This window comes from Schistocerca nitens, chromosome 11 (assembly GCF_023898315.1).
Source record: "Schistocerca nitens isolate TAMUIC-IGC-003100 chromosome 11, iqSchNite1.1, whole genome shotgun sequence".
NCBI lineage: Eukaryota > Metazoa > Arthropoda > Insecta > Orthoptera > Acrididae > Schistocerca > Schistocerca nitens.
Window position 1 is genome coordinate 56,195,273 of NC_064624.1, and position 18,768 is coordinate 56,214,040.

Sequence of the window (18,768 nt, forward strand, 5' to 3'; positions counted from 1 at the left end):
AAACTATGGCGGTGGTGGTAGCGGTGGCAGCGGTGGTGGGAGCGGACATGACGGTAGACAGAAACAATAACGAACAGAACGGAGAGGAAAGGACAGAAACTGGGGACAGACAAAGACGAAGACGGATGAAGACGAAGACGGCCGTAGACCAGGGTCAGGACGGCGGCGACGGCGGCACCGGATGGCGGCGGTGGCGGCGGCGGCGGGCACCGGCTGGCGGCGGCGGCGGCGGCGGCGGGCACCAGCGGCGACGAACAGACGGACGGACGGACAGCAGACGGCGGCAAACAGGCAGACGGACGGACGGACGGACAGCGACAGCAGGAAGCGACGGGCAGGCAGACAGACAGACAGACAGACAGACACAACCGCCGAAGACGGAGATTACAACCTGAGAGTAGCCCAGGCATTGCAACCTGACGTCGTCGACTGAGGGGATCCAACCCTCTGATGATGGACGACCAATTTTTTTTTTTTTTTTTTACTTTATTGTTATTTTAAAACCTGTACAAATCAGGTAGGCTGGCAGCGGCACACTACGCCGCTCTTCAGCCATAGCGTTTTACAAGAGTATAAAAAATGGTGAATGACAATGAACAAAATGACGGGCAAAACAGAGAGGTCACAGAGACACAAAAAACACGGAGTCGTTCACAAGTGACGATAACAACACTGAAAACACGTTGGCACGGCGCACAAAACACTGATGAATCCGACGGCACAAGTGAACGTAGTAGTGGGACGGCGGACACCAAAAACACTATACGACGTCACACACACGAAACACAGAAGGCGACGAACTCCGGCGCGCAAATGTTCACTATGCGTGTGCGAGTCCGGGGACCTGCCAAGAGAGGAGGAGGAGGAAGGGGAGTGGGAGAGCGAGAGGGGAGAGCAGAGATGCCACGGGCAGGGGAGATAGGGGGGAGGGAGGAAGGGGGAGAGGAAGCCCGGGGGAAGAGGGGGAAGGGAGGGGACGGGGAGATGGAAAAAGAAGGGAAGAGAAGAGAAGGGAGGGAGGGTGCCGAAAGGAAAGGACACGGGAAGTGGGGGGCGGGGCAGGGTCAAAGTTGATAGGAGGGGTAGATGGAGGGGACGAGGACATCATCAGGGAGAGGGAGCTGGCAGAAGCCACCTTGGGAGAGGGTAAGGAGGGTGGACAGATGGAGACCGGGCGGGACGTGGGAATACAGGCGCGGCAGCGGGCGGGGGTGGGAGAGGATCGGGGAGACGAGGGGGTGAGGAGGATCAAGTTTACGGGAGGTGTACAGGATCCGTATCCTTTCAAGGAAAAGGAGGAGATGGGGGAAGGGGATGAGATCATACAGGATCCGCGTGGGGGAGGGGAGACGGATGGAGGCGGAGAGCATGGCGTTCAAGGATTTGGAGGGATTTATAAAAGGGAGGGGGGGCGGAGATCCAAGCCGGATGGGCATAACAAAGGATAGGGCGGATGAGGGATTTATAGGTGTGGAGGATGGTGGAGGGGTCCAGACCCCACGTACGGCCGGAGAGGAGCTTGAGGAGGCTGAGTCGGGAGCGTGCCTTGGCTTGGATTGTCCGGAGGTGGGGAGTCCAGGAGAGGCGACGGTCGAGGGTGACGCCAAGGTACTTAAGGGTGGGAGTGAGGGCGATAGGACGGCCATAGATGGTGATGTAGAAATCAAGGAGGCGGAAGGAAGGGGTGGTTTTGCCTACAATGATCGCCTGGGTTTTGGAGGGATGACGACCCATGCCCGTAGCAGTCTCATCATAAATAGTTGAAATTAATGTTCCTTTATAGGAACTTCAATAATAAAAAAATAAATGCTGAGATCATTAAGTGTGTCTCATAACAACTAATACTACAGAAAATTCAAAATGCAACATACAATCAACTTCCAGTTGTAAATTCGTATCCATAAATCTGTTGTTCGGGGTTACCAATAGATGGCAGGACAAGCCTCGTAATGCTAAATGCATATGCGTGTTTCCTTTCCTTGCAAATAGAAATGCAATGGCAGCCCTGTTGGGGCTGATTTCGTGTATTGTTTGTGGGGAGAAAGTAAAATTTTGGTTACAAAATTCTGAAACAGATTGCTGAGCTGTACCGAGTCATTCTAACAGTTCGTCTAAATAGTTCACGTCATTTTGAGTTAGAGCAACTAAACATTAGAGAGCTAAATGATTATAGACCTGTAAAAGAGGTAGAGGAGGTAGTTAACCGTTGAAAGTAGTCACAGTTGAAATATCGTGTGTTTTTTGCATAATGTGTATGGTTACGATTTGTTTTAAGTTTCACTTTGAGTATGCGCAGCTGGAGATGAAGAGCAACCTGCTGGAAGAGAACAGTTAAAACAGAAAGTAATTCCTATGAAATTCGAAGTTCTAAATCCTTCGAAATGGAAATAACCAAAAGCAAGGATAGTAATAAAAGAAGATATTAATGTAAGTAATATTTTCATCAGTGTCTCACAGTTTTCAAGTATCCATGTTTTCGATAGAACACAGTTGCTATCTTTTATTCTAGATTGTGGAATGTTGGATATTGACTAAGAGCTCTGAATTAAACGGTGTCGTCCCTGTTTAAAACACAACTGCAGTGTAATTTTAGTGTATGTTGATCATCAATTCTGCCCTGTCTTGCAGATTTTTAGACAACATGGATTTGTGCATTTTGTGGTTTCGTTTTGTAGTCAGTGAAAGATAGCAAGCGTCACACCAGACATACCAAGTCATTATGTTATGCATGTACTGTAGGTGCAAGTGCATTTTTGTGGTTGGGAATGTTGTAAAGAAACAAACCATGATTTCACTGCGTAGTGCATGCGAGTGGTTAAACTGTCATTGATTAAACTAAATACTTGTGACTACAATGTTTAAGATCAGATCTGTTAAAGGCAACGTAGGCCAGGTTCTGGTAAAATGACTGCTGAAAGCCCTGCTTAAACGTTGATCGTTATTTGAACATTTTTAATTGTGAAAATAGAGTTGTGTAACCACATTTTCAGTCATTGAACCGTTTGAGGAAGAAACGACAGAATGCAACAAGAGACCTGCACTAAATTACAACTGCAGATATTGTAAATTACGAGTTGCTGAATAAGGGGCTGAAAGCAGTTGAGATTTTATAATGATTTCACTGTTCTCACTAATAAAAAAAACACCTGCAAGATATCTTACGGTAAATGTTATTTGCGTATTATTCAATTTAATGGAAGGCCTATATAAAACATTTTTCTCTGTTCACAGGTGTTGATTTGATGATGATGATAGAGAAGGTAGCTCCAATCAACAGCAAGTTGAACACATTTTTACATTCAGACCATATCATTACAAGCAACCAAATGAAAATATGATTTGCTCTGTAAGTGAAATTTTTTGGTGGTACAAATGATTATGAATTACAGAGGATCACCAGTTACCCACTGCTGTTGGCAAGAACACTGTGGAAGAGGACTGAAGCCAGATACAGAATGAAGCTAGAGTTTGAAGATGGGCAGGAAAAACTGTGTACTTTGATTAAATGAAATCCAATTAGGCATTTTGTTGAAGGTGATAAAGGTTTAAAAAGCTATATATATGATTTGTATGTGAAGAGTTAAGCAGAGCTGCAGCTTCCGGGCCATGCTTTGGTTTTTGTGGTGTGAGCTTCACAGTCACTAGCCTGTGAATCGGCTTAAAAAATGAATTATTTTTCATCTTAAAACCATGTTTAGAGTTTTTTGAACAAAAGTGTGGTTACGAGAAGTGAACTGGACATCAGGAAATTGTTTAAAAATCAATCTAGAGATTTCTAATGTCTGTCCATCCTAACGTTCTCGCTGCCTGCATTCGTCAGTGTTGTCAGACTCCTGTTCAGAAAACACATACTACGCAACTGTTTCTCCAGTTTAAATCCCTGTTAGAAGATACCATTTGTGATGCTCACATGATATCTGTGTCTGTCTTTGGTCTTAGATTGTTGCTTTCCTTACAAAGTTTTCATGTAGTTTGCATTGCTGCTATTTAGTCATTCTCAACATTTATTATGTGTATAATTTGTTTCAATGTGAGGCAGTTAACAGGTGTGATGTTCAACAGTTGGTATGAATTATAATTCGGGTTTAATATGAGATGGGCACTGTTGGTTGCAACTGATTCCAAGAGAGTGGCTGAAGCTGAAAAGTGGGATCTTGGGGCAACTAAAGGTACCATAATAACAAGGAGAAATAGGAAGAACAAGTGAGAAGATGAGGAACACTTAAACCAAGAAAATTATGCAACTACAGAGCATATTGTGAACAAAAGAGCTGAGTATATCAGTTTATGTTAAATTTTCCAAGAATTAAATTCCCTTAAGTTTTTATTCATTTAATTATGTGTGAATTGACCAGTTAGGATCGTACTACAATTTCATTTCCTCTCTGTGTGATGTTTCTTCTTTCTCCATTACTCCTGTATATGGACGCTGAGCTGTTGCTTCTGTTCATCCACCCAGGCTTTTCCAGTCTTGGTTCTTCTTTTCATGTGTAGTCATGGTCCACAATGTATCCTTATTTTACATCTGAACTTCCTGAATGTTAACATTTCCAGATCTTTTCGAGCTTCCTCAATCCTTATCGTTGTTGTGTTCTTGTTCCACAGGTAGTCGAATATCCTTTTGGATAGTCTGGTTTTGTCCATTCAGTACAAGTGTCCTAGAGTTCATGGTCTCTGAAATTTTCTCCACCTTATTGTAGATTTCATTGTTGCTTCGAAATTTCCAACCTTTTTCAACCTGGGTTTTACCCAAGATTTTCCCTTAATACTTATCTTCCTAGTAAGTCCAGCTTTTCCAACTTGTAATTCATTGAGGCATTCACTGGCATACAGGCACACTGTTTTTACCACAACATTGTAGTGCTGTATTGCGACATTCCAAGAGATGCACTTTTTGTTTTTAAGGTTTGTAGTAAATCTGTAAGCTCTCTGCATTTGTGAGATCTGTTCCCCCACAGAGGCTTTCTCCAGTCCGTTGTCTTGTATGGCTTCACTGAGGTATTTGAATTTTTTTACCCTCTAAATCTACCCAATCTCCGTTCCAAGGAATTGTGGTCCATGTTTCTCACTTGTCATGACTTTGGTCTTCCCTTTAGAGATCCTAAGTCATGGCATGACATGCCGGAACTGATTAGCTGAACAGTTCGCTTTCTTAGGAATTCACACACACTTCCTGTTTTGCCAGGCATCCTCTGTAGTAGGTTAGTGTGTGTGGCTGCTTCTCCTAAGTTCTCTGAAAGTGTCACAAAATCATCAGTGAAAGCCCAGCAGTTTACTTTGATTCCTCCTGATATTCTTCCTAGACAGATTGGGCCAATCCCTTGATTTTCAAGTTCAGAATTCCAAATTCTCACAATCTTCTCCAGGATACAGTTAAACAGTATTGGTGATAATCCATCGCCCTGTCTTACACCTGTTCTCCCATAAGCTTCACTTTGGAAGTTGTGCCTGTTAAGATGTATGTGATAATTTTTGCCAGCTTGTTTCTGACCCCAAATTCTGTGATGATTCTATCTAGAGTCTCTCTATCCACCGAGTCCGTTCTATTCAGCAGTGTCCCTGGGAGGATCTTCTCGATGACTGGGTGTAGTGACATGCCTCTGTAGTTGTTTACAAGTTGTTTGTACCTTTCTTATGGAGTGGGTAGATCAATGATGTTTTCCATTCATCTGGCAGTTTTCTGTCTCCCATATTTGCTGAAGGATTTGGTGTAGGTCGTCTACGATTTCAGTTCTGCCCATTTCAGCATTTTTGCTGATACTGCGTCTTCTCCACTGGCATTGTTGTTTTTGAGACTTTTTAGGGCTTCCTTTGTTTCTTCTTCAGTTAGTGGGGTGTTATCCTCTAGGTTTTGAAGAGGAGCCAGAAGTTTGTATGGTGGTTGGAGGTTGTCAGTTGAACAGCTTGTAGAAGTATCTGGCTAGTAGAGTGCAATTTTCTTCATTATTCAATCCAATTTTGCCCTGTTCCTTTTTGAAGCTTACACTTGGGTCCTGATATCATTTGAGCCGATCTTTTGAAGTTTGAAAAAGTCTCTGTAGTTATTTTTTGGGTAGCTGTCCTGGAGATTTTCTAATTTTGATTTCTCAAATGATTATTTGACTCTGCAGAATATCCTTGCCGTTTCTTTTCTTTGTTTTCTGAATTGTTCCATGCATTGACTCTCTTTTCGAGTGCTTTCTCACATTCTTCATTCCACCAGATTAACCGTTTTGTCTTTGCCTGACAGTGTTTTCTTTGCGGCATCATTGATCTCTGTACAGAGTTGTTGCCAGGTCTCAATGCTAGAGGAGTGGATTTCTTCTGTTAAGTTATTTGGAATATCTCGATTGATATTCACTGGGTTGGTGTTATACTTGATCACTATGGGTGGCTCTGTTTCATTTTGGTGCGAGAAAATGCATTTTAACTTTGCATAGGTTGTGATCAGAGTCGAATTTACTGCCTGATTAGTTTAACACTCATCTCTTGTCTAGTGTTTTTCCTGGTTATTGCTACATGGCCTAATTGGAATTCTCCTAGGTTGGGATTTGGAGATACCCAAGTCTTTGCTTTTCTTGGGACTTTACGCAAATGAGTTGACATTACCTACAACTGGGAAGTTTTGCAGCATCCAGTTAGCATTTGCACTGTCTGATTTGTTCTTCCATGTGCTGAGCAGCCTCTTGCTATGTCTTTATATTTTCTTTCTCTCTCGATCTGTACGTTGAAGTCACCTAGAAGGATTTTCTATGGTTCACATGTATCCTGGAGATTTGTTTCCAGTAGATCCCAGAAGCCGTCTACTGTTTGGAGGTTGTTCTTGTTGCCTTTGTTAATTGGTTTGTGGCAGTATATGGGAGTATATTTCTTGTTTATGCACTTGATTGTCAGTATGGATAACCTTCCAGATTTTGATGAGAAGCTCATGACATTAACTATGGTTCTGTTTAGGTAAAAGGCACTCCCCAGGAGAGGAGTGTTAATCATTATCTTTATTGCTGGCTTTCCTTTCAATGTTCTTTGGTGTTGAGAGTCCACAATGAGGTCATCGGAAATACGGAAGCGTCTGATCCCACCCGTCTGCTTTGGCCCATGACGTCACAAATATGGCAGAAACAAAAACAAACACACACACTTTCCACAAGACGCTTAATGACACTAACGGGGCAAGCGCGGGAAATGGGGTGTTTTGGGTGGGGGGCAAATTAAATATAAACAAATTTAGACTCCTTGCGTAGTTACAATGTGTAAGTGAAGACAGCCATGCATGAATACCCACCCACCTCCCCAGGGGTCGTAACCCCTGCAACCCATAGAAGATAAAGATGCTTCAGTAGCTGATTAATGTTTTTTGTCTTTTTAAAAAAAAAATCTCACGGGATAGAACGAACAGATCAGAAAAGTAAATAAAATACGATAAAACAGAACTGGAGACAGCCACACTCAAACCAAACTCCGCGCCGTCACGACGTCACACACGACAACACCCTTACGTCACGGGTCAAAGCCGACGCGTGTGATCGGACGCTTCTGTTGACCCAGGTCATCTAGGAATCTGGTCTCTCATACAGCCAAGATGTGAATTTCGCTGCCATACAGGAGCTTTTCGAATTTTTATTTTTTTCCGACTCGGAGGAGTGAATTTACATACGGTCCAAGTGTAGTATTTCTTTCCGAATTTCAGTTTGGAAGGTAATAGGTACTATTCACTGGAGAGAAGACTGGATACTAATGTACTATCTACAGGAAGGAAGATATGTACTGATTAATTATAAAACAGTGGCCTTAATTTTGATTATCATGTGTAAATATTATTAGAATAAAAACTTGTTCCTGAAATGACATGAGCGTGGGCTGCTCTCTTGATAGATATGTCATTAAGGTGTCCTTGAAGTTTCAAGCACCTAAGTAAATTAGTCAGTGCATAGATTCCAAGTAATGATTGGCATATATGAATGTAATTAGATGATCTTCACAAAAAATTGTAATAAAGAAAATGAAAGAACTAATGTTACCAATTGCATATCACTTTTCAGCAACAATCACTCCTGTTGTCCTAAAATTTTCATCATATTAAGAGTTTGCCTTTTTTCTGTGAGCCATATAAACTTTGTGAAAATAGTTAGTATTTTTCCAGCCGTTCACAAGAAGTTAATTTATTCAGGTTGTGGCATCATTTTTAACTGGTAACTTTGCAGACCCAAACAGTCTTCGGAATAGCCTGTTGAAGGCAGTTGATCGTTTGCATGATCAAGGAATATTAGTGATATGTATGTAAAGTGATATGGGTGGTAGAAGTGTTATCATATGTGGATTTCTTGGAGTCCTTTCTTGTCTTAACAAATGAATTCCTTCTAGTTGTTGTTACATTATTAATTTGGATTATTATTTCATAAATGAATCAAGAAAGGAAGACAGTACACAGTACATTATTGCATAATTAAGAATAGACTTTTTAAGTCTGCAAGTATATCATAATTTCAAATCTCCCCAAAAATAGAATTACAGGTGTACATTCAGAACTAATACTTATCAATTCTGATATTGAAACTAAAATATTTTATAAAGTAATTCAATTTCATAACTTTTATCTAGAAATAAAACATACTGCAAATAAAATTAGATGAATGTTTTCAGGAAAGCAACTGAGATAATATTAATCTGTCCAAAATTCGGAAGCTAATAGTGGTATCAACAACTGCTGTTGAGGAAAATTAATGCTGGGGAAGGATGTCCCATTAGAGGTTGAATGTTTATCATAGTATTGTTTAAAAATCTAAAATGTATAATGCAAGTGCTCTTAGAGATTTTTGTTAACAATATTAAACAACAACTTGTCTTTACATAGTAGCATACATGTTAACAAATTCCACTTCTTTTCAGAAATACTTTCCTCACTATTGCCAGTCTTCATTTTATATACCCTCTTGCCAGGCGTCACCCCACAATGTTTTTGAGCGTGGTCTACATACAGTGGAAATTTTACAGTGCCAAAATGCTTTCTTAGTATTATTCATTCTTGAAGTGAATTCAAGTGCAAAAGATTTTTAACGGTAACGATGTTGGTGAAAAATGCTGAGCAAAATTCACAAGCTATATGAGGCCAAACTCTTGTAAAGCAGGGTAAATGATGAACAATTTCATAACATTACTACATCTGTATTTGTGTCAAGACTTCCATGTGTTTGAAGATAGATCATCTGAGGACAGATTTGAGCTAATTAGCTTCCATTGTCTCCCTCCTCAGTTCCATATTTAGCCATACAAGGAAAATCTTAAGTGCAAAATAGCTGTGCCTGAACTATTTCAGATCAGACTGGAATAGACTCGAGGACAGTATCTCTGTTCAAAAACTTGTATAAAGTAAATAAATGCCTTTCACATAGGAAAAAAAAAGAAAATAGCACATTTTAGCAGGAGGAGTCAGTTGGAGTGGAATAGACCTATCAAAGTGAGAGTGAGCACCAAGTCCCTGTACAATCATATCAAAGTAAATATCTCCAACCACATAAAAAAGTGAAGGCACCAGTTCAGAATCACTTAACTAGGGATTTTTCATCGATGACCATGATGACTTAACTTTACTTAATAACTTGGCCTTTGTTTCTATCAATTATATGAGGTATTAGCTTTTCTGCTGTGTACTACATCAGACTGATAGTTCAGTAACACTACTGTAAATTAAATAAATATTTATCTAGGAATTGTGCTGAATTTTGAGCTATTAATGTGTTTTTAGGGATCATTTAATGTGAATGAAAAAAAAAAACAGTTGTTGTGTGCCTGTCTGATCTATTAAATTTTTAATTGAATGACCACCACCACCGAACAAAATACTCCTATCTACTGTGATTAGCATCAGTTATTTTGCCGCTGACAGCAAATCTTGCCTGCTGTTTTAGTGTCTCATTTCCTAATCTATTTATCTCAGCATTGCCTGATTTACTTAGAGTACATTTCATTACCCTTGTCCTTCTTTTGTTTTATTCATCTGAAACCATTTTTCAAGACACTGTCCATTCCATTAAACTGCTCTTTTGTGTCCTTTACTGCTTCTGACAGAATTACAAAGGCATCAGCAAAATGCAGAGTTATTACTTATTCTCTCCAAACCTTAATTCCCTCTGCAGATTTCTGCTCTGTTTTACTGCTTGCTTGATATGCAGACAGAATAACATCAGGGAGAGACTGCAACATTATGTTCCTCCCTCCTCAGCTACTGATTCCCTGTCACATCATTCAACTGTTATAATTGCAGTCTTGTTTCCGTACAAATTGATAATACACTTTTGCTTCATCTACTTGTACCTTCAGAACTGAGGTGCTTTTGTTACTGCTTCTATGGAGAGCCTCTCACTAATATTTTATGTGAAATATGGAGATGTAGGAGTCTGTTGTTAACTTCATGAGGTTAATCATGCACACAGTTATTGAATTAAGCTCTTGCAGTTTCATTACACTGAAGTGACATGTCATGGGACAGTGATATGTACATATACAGATGGTGGTAGTATTTTGTATACAAGGAATAAGAGGGCTGTGGACTGCAGAACTGTCATTTGTTCTCAGGTCATTTATGTGAAATGATTTACAAAGTGGTTACGGCCGCACGATCGGAATTAAGACTCTGAATGTAGAATGGCAGTTGGAGCTAGATGCGTGGGACATTCAGTTTTGAAAATCATCAGCAAACTCAATATTCTGAGATCCACAGTGCTAAGAGTGTGCCGAGGATGCCAGACTTCAGGCATTACCTCTGACTACGGACAACGCAGTGGCTGACAGCATTCACTTATGGACAGAACAGTGCCATTTTCTTAGTTATCAGTGCTAACATACAAGCAAGACTGCATGGAGTAACTGCAGAAATCATGTGGGGTGTATGACAAATGTATCCATTAGGACAGTGTGTCGAAATGTGGCATTAATGGGCTACAACAGCACACAATTGATGCAAGTGTCTTTGCTAACCGCACGAAATTACCTGTGCTGCTCCTCCTGAGCTCGTAACTGTATAATTTGGACCCTCAATGACTGGAAAACTGTGTCCTTGTCAGATGAGTCCCAATTTCAGTTGGTAAGGTCTGATGGTAGGATTTGAGTGTGGCACAGAGGCCAGGAAGTCGTGGAGACACATGAAATTTTTAGTATGAAGCCATTGGTATATATATAAAATGTTGAAATGTAATACAACATGAGATACAGAGACAGATACATTTCAGTACAAGTGATTTTATAAATAATTTATAACTTTTAAAGCATTCACCCCACCAAACACATCAGGCACTCAGTTTTTAGATGTCAATAAGATGTATCGACAGAAGTACATAGTAACTGATAATTAAGTTATGGAGACATTTTAATTTCAAAATTAATTAAAATTGGCACATCTTTTGAATGAAGATAGATACACCAACAGCATGGCAGTATGTGTTGGTAAGGATTACTATTCACCACACAAACCGGTTTGATTTTAAGATTTACCATTTTTATTCCCTATTTTTACTGTTTTTTGCCCATGATTTAAATTTTCTTGAAATTTAAAGAATTCTCATAACAGCAGTGCAAAGAAGAGACAAAATCCTATTTTAACAACAAGAACAGGTGCATGGCACATTTCATATGCGTGTAAGTTATGTTACCGGCATAAGTATGTATGAGCAATATCGCAGTTTACTTTTAGGTTAATTAAACAATGATAAAATAAGCTTACACTACAATTCCGAGCTAAAGAAACTGTGTGATAAATTTAGCCATGTGCATTTGATAGACTTAAGTGAATTGTGACAAACACACGAAACACGGATTCCACTTTAATAGCAAAGGGGAGGCCAAGCTAGTTTCCCACATAAGCAAACTGTGTGAGAAAGACAGTGTGGAGAAAGCTCCAATTGCTCTGGGCTACAGCCATGAAACTTTTTTAGAATAAAGGACCATAATAATAGTTTTCAGGGATGTATATCTGATATGACTTAATTCCCGTTCATGCAAAGAAAAGCCAGGCTGTGAAATAAGTCATCAGCCATTGCAGGTGAGTTCTAAAAAACCAGTGTTTGCAAAATGTCGGGAAAAGTGAACTCAGACAATTTTGATTCACACAAGATGGTAAATAAACAAGAAGGGATAACACCCTTAAAGTTAATGCACTTAAATGTGCAGAAACAAACTAGACATTCTACAAATATTCATAGAGGAACATTTGCCACATGTACTAGTAATAATGGAACATGGGCTAAAATGCAGTGAAATAATATATTATAGGTTAGAAGGTTACATACTAGCAAATAGTTATTGTAGGCAAAACCATAAAGCTGGTGGTGTGGCAGTTTGTTGATAAGGATATAGAAGCTAAAAAAATTTCCTTTCTTGAACACCACACCAAAGAAGGATCAATTGAAATGACAGGTATTGTACTCCACAATAATGATCTCAAGTTACCAAAGCATAAAGTGATTGGAGTTTATAGGCCACCAAATGCTAATGTAATGCTGTTTATGAATAAACTTAGTAGTGTTGTTGGTCAGGGTGGTTCTGATGACCTTACTATATTAGGTGACTTTAATATAGATGCAAATTCAAATAGTATAGCAAACTTGCAACTCAGTGATGTACTGACCTCATACAATCTTGTAAATATAGTGAACTCGGACACCAGAGTGACGGACACATGTTCCACTAGAATAGATTACACTATATAATCAACAAAGGTGTTATAGATAAGGTACATTACAGTAACTTAGATTTTCCTTATTCTGACCACTTCTGTCAGGTGATAGAATATAAAAATTCAGTTGTGCCTAAAATAACAAAAATGGTCTACAGAAATGAATGCTGAATACCTCAAATATTAATGCTCTTAAAGACAAAGTAGCGAATGAGAAATGGGATTCTGTGTACCAGGTAAAAGGGTCGGAAGAGATGTGGAATGAATTCTACTCAACCCTACTGCATCATTATGAATATAGTTGTCAAGTCAGAGAAATCCAGAAGGTAGTTAAACACTGTCTAAATGCCCCCCCAGGGGGTCCACAACTCTTTTGTGGATACATGCATAGCGAGCACAGGACCCCGAGCTAATGTGGCCCTCCTTCCTTTCCGGGCTGCATACCTTCGTTTTCCGCATCTTTCGCCATCCCCCATCTTCGCCCCCCCCCCCCTCACCACCTCCGCCTCTTTCCTTCCCTTTCTCCCCCTCTGGGAGTATGTTTTGTGCCTACATCCAGAGACGGACGCTCGAAAATGTAAAACACTCTCTCTTCTTCACTTTCTCTGCTGGCAACTCTTTGTCCTTGCTTTGTTCTTCTCTTTTCCTTACCTATTCTTTTTACCCTTTTCTCCGTCGTGGCATTTGGGACCTCTCTTCTTTCCTTTCCCTTTCTTTGTTTTTCCCTTTCTCTTTTTTTCCTCCCTGTGCGGGTCTGAAGGCCGACCCACGCATTCCCATGTGTAGCCGGTGACAGGGTGATGCGTAATTCCCCGCCCCAGGTAGACAGGAAGGACACGTAAGCACCCCTTGTTAATGGCCAGGCCCAGGGAGGGGTGAGTACCCGAGCTGATGCCTTCCGAAAGTGCCGATTGGTCCCTCCTGGGACTGCCCTCAGAGGGGGCCCCCACAAGGAAGGAGTGCGCCATCGGAGACGCCGGTAATCATTGGGGATACTTCCGCAATGGTTTCCTCCTCATCTATGTCTGCTCACAAGCGTAAGTTCAATGAGTCTCAGCCACGGACAGTTCTTCCTTCGTTGCCACAGTTCCTTGTTGTTTCTCGGTCTGACGAAGGTCAAGACTCCTCCACGGTCAACCCTTTCATTATTCAGAAAGGTGTTGATGCAATTGCAGGTCCTGTAAAGTCTTGTTCCCGATTACAAAATGGCACCTTGTTGTTAGAAACAGTCAGTGCCCTCCAGGCACAAAAATTGCTGCGTACTTCACTGCTACACACCTTCCCTGTCCGGGTGGAAGCGCACCGCACTTTAAATTCGTCACGTGGGGTTGTTTATACACACTCCCTCGACGGATTGTCCGACGAGGAAATTCAAAACTACCTGTCCGACAAGGGCATAATTGCTGTTCATCAAGTCGTGAAAAGGGTCGACACGAACGTCGTTCCAAACCGTACTGCCTTCATGACATTTGACAGAGTTCAACTCCCATCGAACATAAAAGTAGGCTATGAGATAATTTCCGTTCGCCCTTACATCCCAAACCCTACGCATTGCTATTGGGGTCAGCGGTTCAATCATACCAGCCAGTCCTGTTTCAATCCGGCGAAATGCGTTACATGTAGCAAGGATGCCCATGAGGGTGCTTGTCCACCTCCATCCCCTCGTTGCATCAACTGTATGGGTGATCACGCTGCTTCCTCTAGAGATTGCCCTGTATTTAAAGACGAACGGCTCATTGAGGAAATCAGAGTGAAGGAAAAGTCGTCGACCTTTGCTGCTCGAAAGTTATTCGCCAGTCGAAAGCCCACTGTGCCTCACACAGGTAAATACAGCACTGTCCTTGCCTCTCCTCAGCCAACAAAGGAGGCAGCCACTCAGACTTGTGATCTCACCTTTAGTGTCACGGTCGTCAGATCGGCCAACGGAAAGATCGCCCGTTCAACCTCCCCACTCTCACCTGCTCACTCTATGGCTCACCCTTCATCGGGTTCTGCTAAATCTCGAGCCCCAAAATCAGACACCCGGACTTCCAAAAAAGAGCCTACTCGTGAAGATTTTTTACGTACTCCAATTCACAACCATCGGTTCCTCCTTCATCTCAACATTCTGTTTCCAAAAAGGCTAATAATAAACTCAGTTCCTCTTCTTCTCCGCCAAGGCGTGTCCCATCTACAGCACCTCCTGGCAGAAATCGCCCTCGGCCATCTTCTGTGTCGCCGAGGCGCACTGCTAGTGGCCGATCGACCGGCCGATCGCTGGTGGCAGGAGCTGCTCCTGACCAACCTATGGATCAGGATCTTCTGCCTTCAGCTGAATGCCACTCCGTGCTGTCGGTCGCAAGCTCTGAGCAGTCGTTGAGTTGACAGCAACTTTGGTCACATTCCTCCATTTTCTGTTCACCCTATGTCCATTATCCACTGGAATATCCGCGGCATTCGAGCCAATCAGGATGAACTGTCGATCCTCTTATGATCCTACTCGCCGGTCATCTTCTGTCTTCAGGAAACAAAGCTGCGTCCCCATGACTGCTTTGTTCTCCCTCATTTTCAGTCCGTCCGATATGATCTCCCCTCTGTTGAAGGCACTCCAGCCCATGGAGGACTCGTGATTCTTCTCCATGATACTCTCCATTATCACCCAATCCACTTAAACACTTCCTTCCAAGCTGTCGCCGTCCGTCTTTCCCTTTCTGGATACACATTCTCTCTTTGTACTGTATACATTCCACCGTCCACACCAATGGCACGAGCTGATCTCCTTCATCTTCTTGGTCAGCTTCCACCCCCCTATTTGGTGGTTGGGGACTTCAATGCCCACCACCCGCTTTGGGGATCTCCACATCCTTGTCCACGTGGCTCACTATTGCTAGATGTCTTCCACCAAGCGGATCTAGTTTGCCTCAACACTGGGGTCCCCACATTTTTGTCTGCCTCCACGACAAATTTATCTCATTTATACCTTGCGGTCGGTACTGTTCCGCTAGCTCGGCGCTTCGAATGGTTCGCCCTCGATGATACACACTCGAGTGACCACTTTCCATGTGTCCTTAGGCTGCAGCCTCAACTGCCATATATGCGCCCGCGACGCTGGAAGTTTGCCCAAGCCGTTTGGACACTTTTTTTGTCTCTAGCGACATTAGATGACCGTCGCTTTCCTAGCATTGACGATGAGGTCACTCATATTACAGAAGTTTTTCTTAGAGCTGTAGAACGTTCAATACCTCACACCTCCGAATTGTTCCGGTCCCCCCAGTTCCTTGGTGGAACGAGGCATGCCATGACGCAATACCTGAGCGGCGACATCCTCTTCACGTTTTCAGACACCATCCTACTTTGGCCAACTGTATCCACTATAAGCAGTTCTGTGCGCGATGCTGTCGATAGCAAGAAGGCAAGCTGGGACTTCTTTACTAGCTCATTTAACACCTTCACTGCCTCCTCGCAGGTTTGGAGTAGGATTCAACGGTTATCTAGCACGCCTAGTTTCTCCCCGGTCTCTGGGCTTACTGTCGCGCATGCTAAATTAGTGGACCTCGTCGCAATTTCTAACTCATTGGGTGAACACTTTGCTGAGATTTTGAGCTCTTCAAATTACCTGGCAGCATTTCTCCCAAAGAAACTTGCAGCAGAAGTGCAACCTCTTGCCTTCTCCTCTCAGTATCGCGAAAGCTACAATACTGTTTTCTCCATGCGGGAACTCCAACATGCATTCTCTTCTGCTCGCTCATCCGCCCCAGGACCGGATGGTATACACATACAAATGTTGCTGCATTTATCGTACCATAGTCTGTGTTACCTCCTTCGCCTTTATAATCGAATTTGGACCGACAGTACTTTTCCCAGGCAATGGCAGGAAGCTATAGCCGTTCCTGTTCCGAAACCTGGAAAGGACAAACATCTTCCCTCTAGCTATCGACCCATGTCTCTCACGAGTAGTGTATGTACGGTTTTGGAGCGTATGGTGAATTGCCGTTTAGCTTGGTGGCTGGAGTCCCGCAGCCTTTTAACACGTGCCCAATGCGGTTTCCGAAAGCATCGTTCTGCAGTTGACCATCTTGTTGCTCTCTCCACTTATATCATGAACAATTTTCTCCGGAAACGCCAAACAGTAGCGATATTTTTGATCTGGAGAGAGCATATGATACCTGTTGGAGGACAGGCATCCTCCGCACACTGTTCTCTTGGAGCTTTTGAGGTTGGCTGCCCCTTTTTCTTCGTGAATTTATGGTGGAGCGCACATTAAAGTGCGGGTGAACACTACTCTCTCCCGTACCTTCTCCCAAGAAAACGGGGTACCCCAGGGCTCCGTGCTTGTTGTACTGTTTGCCATTGCCATAAATCCAATTATGGATTGTCTCCTTCCTGATGTCTCGGGCTCCCTCTTTGTGGACGATTTTGCGATCTACTACAGCTCTCAACGGACCAGCCTTCTTGAACGACGTCTTCACGGATGTCTCAATCGCCTCCACTCTTGGAGCACTGAAACCGGCTTCCGCTTTTCTCCCAGTAAGACCGTTTGTGTTAATTTTTGGCGACGTAAAGAGTTTCTTCCACCTTCCTTACATCTAGGACCTGCCAACCTTCCGTTTTCGGACGTCGCTAAATTCTTGGGTCTTATGTTTGACAGAAAACTGTGGAAAGCCTTTATGCTGAGACTGCTGAACCTCTGCTGTCCAATCGGCGAGCTGTCCTTCTGAGTCGTTATGCTAGCCATGTGTCTTCCAATCCTGCAAATCCGGCCCATGATATCTTTTTCAATGCCTCCTTGGGTTTAGGGTATGCAAGCCACCCTTCCCTTCCTCCCCACTACCACCGGGAGTCCGCTTCTGTCAACTGCTCCATTCTCTTTCCTTCCATTTTCCTAAAACTTTCTTGACAACTTGGGGTACAGCACTGCCTTGGCTCCGGCCCCAGACCCGCCTGCTCAGTGACCTTTGTCAGTTTCCCAAGGAAGGTACCCCTTCTCTTGTTTATCGTCGGGCATTTGCTGCTCTCTGCGCACAAATGGAGGATGCCACATTTATTTACACTGATGGCTCAAAAACATCGTTTGGTGTTGGGAGTGCCTATATTGTTGGCAACACCCCAAATCGATTTTGGCTTCCCGACGAGTGTTCGGTGTATACTGCGGAGCTTTACGCTGTTCTCCAGGCTGCCCAATACATCCACCGCCATCGGCGGATACAGTACGTTATCTGCTCAGGCTCTCTCAGCTCTCTCCTCAGTCTCCAAGCTCTTTATCCTGTGCACCCTCTGGTCCACCGGATTCAGGAGTGCCTCCACTTGCTCCACTTGGGGGGCGTCTCTGTGGCATTCCACTGGATCCCGGGACATGTTGGTATCTGTGGAAATGAGGCGCCGATATAGCGGCCAAGGCTGCAGTCTCTCTTCCTCGGCCAGCTATTCGCACGATTCCCTTCGCCGATCTATGGAGTGTGTTATGTCGTCGTGTTGCTCTTTTATGGCACGCACATTGGTCGACACTTCCCAATAATAAATTGCGGGACGTGAAAGCTCTTCCCTGTGCTTGGACATCTTCCTCCCTAACTCGGCATTGGGAGGAGGTAATTTTAACTAGACTCCGGATAGGGCACTGTCTTTTTAGCCATCGACATCTTTCATGTGGCAATCCTCCCCCACTCTGTCCCCACTGCTCTCGACTGTGGACGGTGAGACACCTTGAGTGCCCCTATTTTACTCCGTTAGGCGCCCGTCTACAGCTGTCGCCTGATATATCTTCCATTTTAGCACATGACACGCAATCAGCCGATTGCGTTCACGAGCTCATTGGTGCCAGTGAGACCACATCAGTTGTTTGAAGCTCATTTTGGGGACAAACAACCCCCCTTCTATAGTGGTTTTTTAAGCTTTCCTTCTGTTTTTGGTTTCCCCACTTTTTTGAGTTTTGCTCCCATTGCTGCTGGTTTCCAGTTTCATATTTTTAGCTTTTCTTAAGTCACAGACCGGGCACTAATGACCGTAGCAGGTTTGTGCCCTAAAACCATAACAAAAAATAAAGAACTGTCAGAATGGAAGTAATCCTAGCCTAAAACTCCCAACAAATCTGATTAGGCTCAGGCAGCAAGTACATGATCTAAACAAGCTTTATAAAGCTGCTACTA

The 18,768-nt window shown here is 43.0% G+C and overlaps 1 protein-coding gene across 7 annotated transcripts in view; it reads left to right on the top strand.

Moving 5' to 3' along the window:
- The window catches only part of LOC126212834 (uncharacterized), a 442,779-nt gene that overhangs the window by 389,310 nt on the left and 34,701 nt on the right, over positions 1 to 18,768 (top strand). The window contains exon 3 of one of the 7 annotated variants that reach the window (XR_007540938.1): positions 4,906 to 8,401. The exons of 4 other annotated variants lie outside the window; for them this stretch is intronic. The gene's annotated coding sequence lies outside the window, so the exon portion shown is untranslated. Of the gene's footprint in view, positions 1 to 4,905; positions 8,402 to 18,768 lie in introns of those variants that run through there. 2 more of the 7 variants (XR_007540937.1, XR_007540933.1) reach the window with 2 other exon arrangements.